This window comes from Puntigrus tetrazona, unplaced genomic scaffold (genome assembly GCF_018831695.1).
Source record: "Puntigrus tetrazona isolate hp1 unplaced genomic scaffold, ASM1883169v1 S000000003, whole genome shotgun sequence".
NCBI lineage: Eukaryota > Metazoa > Chordata > Actinopteri > Cypriniformes > Cyprinidae > Puntigrus > Puntigrus tetrazona.
Genome location: NW_025047683.1, coordinates 3,236,187 through 3,245,621, shown reverse-complemented (window position 1 = coordinate 3,245,621; position 9,435 = coordinate 3,236,187).

Below are 9,435 nucleotides of genomic sequence, written 5' to 3'. Positions count from 1 at the left end.
ATTTCAGCCGATCTCGGCGGGTTAAGTCACGACTTCTCGGGCGCTTTCCACTCGACCCCTCCACCCTGGAGAAATTTTTGCTTTCAAAACCTAAGTCCAAACATCCAGGCGCATATTTCAGCCGATCTCGGCGGGTTAAGTGCGACTTCTCGGGCGCTTTCCCACTCGACCCGGCCTCCCTGGAGAAATTTTTTCGTTCAAAACCTAAGTCCAAACATCCAGGCGCATATTTCAGCCCGATCTCAGCGGGTTAAGTGCGACTTCTCGGGCGCTTTCCCTCGACCCGGCCTCCCTGGAGAAATTTTTTCGTTCAAAACCTAAGTCCAGACATCCAGGCGCATATTTCAGGCGATCTCGGCGGGTTAAGTGCGACTTCCCGGGCGCTTTCCCTCGACCCCGCCACCCTGGAGAATTTTTTTGCTTTCAAAACCTAAGTCCAAACATCCAGGCGCATATTTCAGGCGATCTCGGCCGGGTTAAGTCGACGACTTCCTCGATAAGGCTTTCCTCACGACCCGGCCCCTGGAGAAATTTTTTATCAAAACCTAAGTCCAAACATCCAGGCGCATATTTCAGGCCGATCTCAGCCGGGTTAAGTCAACTAAAGCCTTTCCCCTCGACCCCTCCACCTGGAGAAATTTTTCTTTCAAAGGCCTAAGTCCAAACATTAAGCGCATATTTCAGCCCGATCTCGTCCGGGTTAAGTGCGACTTCTCGGGCCTTTACCCCCTCGACCCCCTCCACCCTGGAGATTTTTTTGCTTTCAAAACCTAAGTCCAAACATCCAGCGCATATTTCAGCCGATCTCGTCCGGGTTAAGTGCGACTTCTCGGGCCTGCGCTCCCACTCGACCCCGCCACCCTGGAGATTTTTTTGCGTTCAAAACCTAAGTCCAAACATCCAAGCGCATATTTCAGCCGATCTCGGCGCGTTAAGACTAACCCGACTTCACGGGCGCTTTCCCTCGACCCCGCCACCCTGGGTATTTTAAGCGTTCAAAACCTAAGTCCAGACATCAGGCGCATCTCACAGCAGCGATCTCGGCGGCGTTAAGCCCCACTTCACAGGCGCTTTCCCTGGGCATGTATTTTTTATTTAATAAGGCCCACGATGAATGTTTCTATAAGGCCTATCTGAGACGCCGTAAAGCCTAGCTTTTTCAGCGAGCGCCCTAACCCCTAAGTCCAAACATCCAGCGCTTATGGGCGATTTCGGCGCATTCAGCCCGATCCTGGATGCCCCACTTCACGGCTTTTCCTAAGGCCCCCGCCACGGAGGTAACCCGACACAGCGTTCAAAACCTAAGTCCAGACATCCAAAGGCATCTCACAGCGATCTCGGCGCGTAAAGCCACTTCTCACGCTTTCCACGACGACCCGCCACGGGGGTATTTTTAAGCGTTCAAAACCTAAGTCCAAACATCCAGGCGCATCTCACAGCGATCTCGGCGCGTTAAGCCCCACTTCACGGGCGCTTTCCACTCGACCCCGCCACCCGGAGTATTTTTAAGCGTTCAAAACCTAAGTCCAAACATCCAGGCGCATCACAGCCGATCTCGGCGCGTTAACTCCCCACTTGGGCATGCGCTTTCCACTCGACCCCGGCCTGGATGTTTTTTTAAAGCGTTCAAAACCTAAGTCCAAACATCAGCGCTTCATCCGACCGATCGAGTCGGGTTAAGTCGCCTTCGCCTTCGGCTTTTCCCTCGACCTGCGCGTCCTGGAGAAATTTTTTTCGTTCAAAACCTAAGTCCAAACATCCAGGCGCTTCATCCGACCGATCGAGTCCGGGTTAAGTGCGCCTTCGGACGCTTTCCCTCGACCCCGCGCCGTCCTGGAGAAATTTTTTCGTTCAAAACCTAAGTCCAAACATCCAGGCGCTTCATCCGACCGATCGAGTCCGGGTTAAGTCGCCTTCGGCGCGCTTTCCCTCGACCCCCGCCGTCCTGGAAAAAATTTTTTCGTTCAAAACCTAAGTCCAAACATCCAGGCGCTTCATCCGACCGATCGAGTCCGGGTTAAGTCGCCTTCTTCGGACGCTTTCCACTCGACCCCCGCCGTCCTGGAGAAATTTTTCGTTCAAAACCTAAGTCCAAACATCCAGGCGCTTCATCCGACCCGATCGAGTCCGGGTTAATGTCGTTCGCCTTCGGCCTGCGCTTTCCACTCGACCCCCGCCGTCCTGGAGAAATTTTTCGCGTTCAAAACCTAAGTCCAAACATCCAGGCGCTTCATCCGACCGATCGAGTCGGGTTAAGTGCGCCTCCCGGACGCTTTCCCCTCGACCCCCGGCCGTCCTGGAGAAATTTTTTGCGTTCAAAACCTAAGTCCAAACATCCAGGCGCTTCATCCGACCCGATCGAGTCCGGGTTAAGTCGCCTTCGGACGCTTTCCCCTCGACCCCGCCGTCCTGGAGAATTTTTTGCTTTCAAAACCTAAGTCCAGACATCCAGGCGCTTCATCCAGCCGATCTCGGCGGGTTAAGTCGCGACTTCTCGGGCGCTTTCCCTCGACCCGGTCCCTGGAGAAAATTTTTTCGTTCAAAACCTAAGTCCAAACATCCAGGCGCATATTTCAGGCGATCTCGGCGGGTTAAGTGCGACTTCGGACGCTTTCCCCTCGACCCCGCCACCCTGGAGAAATTTTTGCTTTCAAAACCTAAGTCCAAACATCCAGGCGCATATTTCAGGCGATCTCGGCGGGTTAAGTGCGACTTCGGGCGCTTTCCACTCGACCCCCGCCACCCTGGAGAAATTTTTTGCTTTCAAAACCTAAGTCCAAACATCCAGGCGCATATTTCAGGCGATCTCGGCGGGTTAAGTCGACTTCGGACGCTTTCCCACTCGACCCCGCCACCCTGGAGATTTTTGCTTTCAAAACCTAAGTCCAAACATCCAGGCGCATATTTCAGCCGATCTCGGCGGGTTAATCGCGACTTCTCGGGCGCTTTCCCACTCGACCCCCTCCACCCTGGAGGTATTTTTAAGCGTTCAAAACCTAAGTCCAGACATCCAGGCGCATATTTCAGGCGATCTCGGCGGGTTAAGTGCGACTTCCCGGGCGCTTTCCCACTCGACCCCGCCACCCTGGAGGATTTTTTTGCTTTCAAAACCTAAGTCCAAACATCCAGGCGCATATTTCAGGCGATCTCGGCGGGTTAAGTCGACTTCCCGGGCGCTTTCCCACTCGACCCCGCCACCCTGGAGATTTTTTTGCTTTCAAAACCTAAGTCCAGACATCCAGGCGCATATTTCAGCCGATCTCGGCGGGTTAAGTCGCGACTTCTCGGGCGCTTTCCCACTCGACCCCCTCCACCCTGGAGGTATTTTTAAGCGTTCAAAACCTAAGTCCAGACATCCAGGCGCATATTTTCAGGCGATCTCGGCGGGTTAAGTCGCGACTTCGGGCGCTTTCCCACTCGACCCCGCCACCCTGGAGATTTTTTTGCTTTCAAAACCTAAGTCCAAACATCCAGGCGCATATTTCAGCGATCTCGGCGGGTTAAATGCGACTTCTCGGGGCGCTTTCACTCGACCCCCTCCACCCTGGAGGATTTTTAAGCGTTCAAAACCTCGTCCAGACATCCAGGCGCTCGTTACAGCCGATCAAGGCCGGGTTAAGGCGACTTCTCGGTTCTACATTTCTGAACCCCGTGTCTGGATTTCAATTTTCCAAAGGGCCTGGGCTCACACATTAACTAGCGCAGTAACACTTTAATGGGCATCGTTTTATTTCATTCTCGCCCTGGATGAATGTTTTACAAAAGGGCCTGCGCTCACAGACTAACCCTACACACTAACACCTTATTGGGCATAATTTTTTTCTATAAAGGCCCTGGATGAATGTTTTCTATAAGGCCTGCGCTCACAGACTAACCCCATCACAATAACACTTATGTGGGCATGATTTTATTCTATAAAGGCCCTGGATGAATGTTTTCTATAAGGCCTGCGCTCACAGACTAACCCCATCACAATAACACTTATTTGGGCATGATTTTATTTAAAAAGGCCCTGGATGAATATTTTCTACAAAGGCCTGCGCTCACAGACTAACCCGACACAGTAGCGCCTTATTGGGCATGATTTTATTTAATAAAGGCCCTGGAGGAATGTTTTCTATAAGGCCTGCACTCACAGACTAACCCCATCACAATAACACTTATTTGGGCATGATTTTATTCTATAAAGGCCCTGGATGAATGTTTTCTATAAGGCCTGCGCTCACAGACTAACCCTATCACAATAACACTTATTTGGGCATGATTTTATTTAATAAAGGCCTGGATGAATGTTTTCTATAAGGCCTGCGCTCACAGACTAACCCCATCACAATAACACTTATTTGGGCATGATATTATTTAATAAAGGCCCTGGATGAATGTTTTACAAAGGGCCTGCGCTCACAGACTAACCCTACACAGTAACACCTTATTGGGCATGATTTTATTTAATAGAGACCCTGGATGAATGTTTTCTATAAGGCCTGCGCTCACAGACTAACCCCATCACAATAACACTTATTTGGGCATGATTTTATTTAATAAAGGCCCTGGATGAATGTTTTCTATAAGGCCCGCGCTCACAGACTAACCTAACCTAACCTAACCTAACCTAACCTAGCCTAACCTAACCTAACCTAAACCTAACCTAACCTAACCTAACCTAACCCTAACCTAACCTAACCTAACCCTAGCCTAACCTAACCTAACCTAACCTAGCCTAACCTAACCTAACCCAGCCCTAACCTAACCTAACCTAGCCTAACCTAACCTAACCCTAACCTAACCCTAACCTAACCTAACCTAACCTAACCTTATTGGGCATGATTTTACTCTATAAAGGCCCTGGGTGACAGTTTTACACAGGGCCTGGGGTCACAGACTAACCCCATCACAATAGCACTTATTTGGGCATGTTTTTATTTAATAAAGGCCCTGATTGAATGTTTTCTATAAGGCCTGCGCTCACAGACTAACCCGACACAGTAACGCTTCATTGGGCATGATTTTATTTAATAAAGGCCCTGGAACAATGTTTTCTATAAGGCCTGCGCTCACAGACTAACCCGACACAGTAACTCTTTGTTGGGCATGATTTTACTTAATAAAGGCCCTGGAAAAATGTTTTCTATAAGGCCTGCGCTCACAGACTAACCCGACACAGTAGCGCTTTGTGGGCATGATTTTATTTAATAAAGGCCCTGGAAAAAATGTTTTCTATAAGGCCTGCGCTCACAGACTAACCCGACACAGTGCGCTTCATTGGGCATGATTTTATTTAATAAAGGCCCTGGAACAATGTTTTCTATAAGGCCTGCGCTCACAGACTAACCCGACACAGTAACTCTTTGTTGGGCATGATTTCTACTTAATAAAGGCCCTGGAAAAATGTTTTCTATAAGGCCTGCGCTCACAGACTAACCCGACACAGTAACGCTTTATTGGGCATGATTTTATTTAATAAAGGCCCTGGAAAAAATGGTTTCTATAAGGCCTGCGCTCACAGACTAACCCGACACAGTAACGCTTCATTGGGCATGATTTTATTTAATAAAGGCCCTGGATGACAGTTTTCTTTAAGGCCTGCGCTCACAGACTAACCCGACACATTAACGCTTTATTGGGCATGATTGTATTTAATAAAGGCCCTGGATGAATGTTTTCTATAAGGCCTGCGCTCACAGACTAACCCGACACAGTAACTCTTCATTGGGCATGATTTTATTTAATAAAGGCCCTCGATGAATGTTTTGTATAAGGCCTGCCCTCACAGACTAACCCGACACAGTAACTCTTTATTGGGCGTGATTTTATTTAATAAAGGCCCTGGAAAAATGTTTTCTATAAGGCCTGCGCTCACAGACTGACCCCGACACAGTAACTCTTTATTGGGCATGATTTTATTTAATAAAGGCCCTCGATGAATGTTTTCTATAAGGCCTGCGCTCACTGACTAACCCCCGTTACAATAACACTCTTATGGGCATGATTTTATTTAATTAAGGCCCTGGATGACAGTTTTCTTTAAGGCCTACCCTCACAGACTAACCCGACACAGTAACTCTTTATTGGGCGTGATTTTATTTAATAAAGGCCCTGGAAAAATGTTTTCTATAAGGCCTGCGCTCACAGACTAACCCGACACAATGCGCTTTATTGGGCGTGATTTTATTTAATAAAGGCCCTCGATGAATGTTTTTCTATAAGGCCTGCGCTCACAGACTAACCCGACACAGTAACTCTTTATTGGGCGTGATTTTATTTAATAAAGGCCCTGGAAAAATGTTTTCTATAAGGCCTGCGCTCACAGACTGACCCGACACAGTAACTCTTTATTGGGCATGATTTTATTTAATAAAGGCCCTCGATGAATGTTTTCTATAAGGCCTGCGCTCACTGACTAACCCCCGTTACAATAACACTCTTATGGGCATGATTTTATTTAATTAAGGCCCTGGATGACAGTTTTCTTTAAGGCCTACCCTCACAGACTAACCCGACACAGTAACTCTTTATTGGGCGTGATTTTATTTAATAAAGGCCCTGGAAAAATGTTTTCTATAAGGCCTGCGCTCACAGACTAACCCGACACAGTGCGCTTTATTGGGCGTGATTTTATTTAATAAAGGCCCTGGAAAAATGTTTTCTATAAGCACTGCGCTCACTGGCTAACCCCGTTACAATAACACTCTTATGGGCATGATTTTATTTAATAAAGGCCCTGGATGACAGTTTTCTTTAAGGCCTGCGCTCACAGACTAACCCGACACAGTAACTCTTTGTTGGGCATGATTTTACTTAATAAAGGCCCTGGAAAAATGTTTTCTATAAGGCCTGCGCTCACAGACTAACCCGACACAGTGCGCTTTGTGGGCATGATTTTATTTAATAAAGGCCCTGGAAAAAATGTTTTCTATAAGGCCTGCGCTCACAGACTAACCCGACACAATGCGCTTTATTGGGCATGATTTTATTTAATAAAGGCCCTGGATAAATGTTTTCTTTAAGGCCTGCGCTCACAGACTAACCCCCGTTACAATAACACTCTTATGGGCATGATTTTATTTAATAAAGGCCCTGGATGACAGTTTTCTTTAAGGCCTGCCCTCACAGACTAACCCGACACAGTAACTCTTTATTGGGCGTGATTTTATTTAATAAAGGCCCTGGAAAAATGTTTTCTATAAGGCCTGCGCTCACAGACTAACCCGACCCATTAACTCTTTATTGGGCATGATTTTATTTAATAAAGGCCCTCGATGAATGTTTTCCATAAGGCCTGCGCTCACAGACTAACCCCGTCACAATAACACAGATTTGGGTATGATTTTATTTATTAAAGGCCCTGGATGAATGTTTTCTACAAAGGCCTGCGCTCACAGACTCGCCCCGTTAAAGCAGCGACGCGCAGGGCACGAATTTCAGAGTTTTAGAAAAAAAAAAAAAAAAAAAAAAAAAAAAAAAAAAAATTAAAGTTGATGTAAAAGTTGCTCCTGGGTAAACGGCCACCTCCGGGGTCGCGGTGAAATTTGAATCGTGCCCGGGAAGAGGCCTCTCGGTCGGCCTGACTCGGAGCCTCGGAGGTATGGAAGTCGGACCTTTCCCGAAGTTGGACTTAGTGCAATTTTGAAGCGAAAATCATCCAGCGCATATTTCAGCCGATCTCAGCCGGGTTAAGTGCGACTTCTCGGGACGCTTTCCACTCGACCCGGCCTCCCTGGAGAAATTTTTTCGTTCAAAACCTAAGTCCAAACATCCAGGCGCATATTTCAGCCGATCTCAGCGGGTTAAGTGCGACTTCTCGGGCCTTTCCCACTCGACCCGGCCTCCCTGGAGAAATTTTTTCGTTCAAAACCTAAGTCCAAACATCCAGGCGCATATTTCAGCCGATCTCGGCGGGTTAAGTGCGACTTCTCGGGCGCTTTCCCACTCGACCCGGCCTCCCTGGAGAAATTTTTTCGTTCAAAACCTAAGTCCAAACATCCAGGCGCATATTTCAGCGATCTCGGCGGGTTAAGTCGACGACTTCGGGCGCTTTCCCACTCGACCCGGCCTCCCTGGAGAAATTTTTTCGTTCAAAACCTAAGTCCAAACATCCAGGCGCATATTTCAGCCGATCTCGGCGGGTTAAGTGCGACTTCTCGGACGCTTTCCCCTCGACCCGGCTCTCCCTGGAGAGAAATTTTCGTTCAAAACCTAAGTCCAAACATCCAGGCGCATATTTCAGCGATCTCAGCGGGTTAAGTGCGACTTCTCGGGCGCTTTCCCACTCGACCCGGCCTCCCTGGAGAAATTTTTTTGCTTTCAAAACCTAAGTCCAGACATCCAGGCGCTTCATCCAGCCGATCTCGGCGGGTTAAGTGCGACTTCTCGGGCGCTTTCCCACTCGACCCCCTCCACCCTGGAGGATTTTTTTTCTTTCAAAACCTAAGTCCAAACATCCAGGCGCATATTTCAGCGATCTCAGCGGGTTAAGTGCGACTTCTCGGGGCGCTTTCCACTCGACCCGGCCTCCCTGGAGAAATTTTTTTCGTTCAAAACCTAAGTCCAAACATCCAGGCGCATATTTCAGCCGATCTCAGCGGGTTAAGTGCGACTTCTCGGGCGCTTTCCACTCGACCCGGCCTCCCTGGAGAAATTTTTTCGTTCAAAACCTAAGTCCAGACATCCAGGCGCATATTTCAGGCGATCTCGGCGGGTTAAGTCGACTTCCCGGGCGCTTTCCCACTCGACCCCGCCACCCTGGAGAAATTTTTTGCTTTCAAAACCTAAGTCCAAACATCCAGGCGCATATTTCAGGCGATCTCGGCGGGTTAAGTCACGACTTCGGGCGCTTTCCCACTCGACCCGGCCTCCCTGGAGAAATTTTTTCGTTCAAAACCTAAGTCCAAACATCCAGGCGCATATTTCAGCCGATCTCAGCGGGTTAAGTCGACTTCTCGGGCGCTTTCCCACTCGACCCCTCCACCCTGGAGGATTTTTTGCTTTCAAAACCTAAGTCCAAACATCCAGGCGCATATTTCAGCCCGATCTCGTCCGGGTTAAGTGCGACTTCTCGGGCGCTTTCCACTCGACCCCCTCCACCCTGGAGGATTTTTTGCTTTCAAAACCTAAGTCCAAACATCCAGGCGCATATTTCAGCGATCTCGTCCGGGTTAAGTCGACTTCTCGGGCCTTCCCACTCGACCCCGCCACCCTGGAGAAATTTTTTGCGTTCAAAACCTAAGTCCAAACATCCAGGCGCATATTTCAGCCGATCTCGGCGGGTTAAGTGCGACTTCTCGGGCGCTTTTCCACTCGACCCCGCCACCCTGGAGGATTTTTAAGCGTTCAAAACCTAAGTCCAAACATCCAGGCGCATATTTCAGCGATCTCGGCGGGTTAAGTGCGACTTCTCGGGCGCTTTCCCACTCGACCCCGCCACCCTGGAGAAAT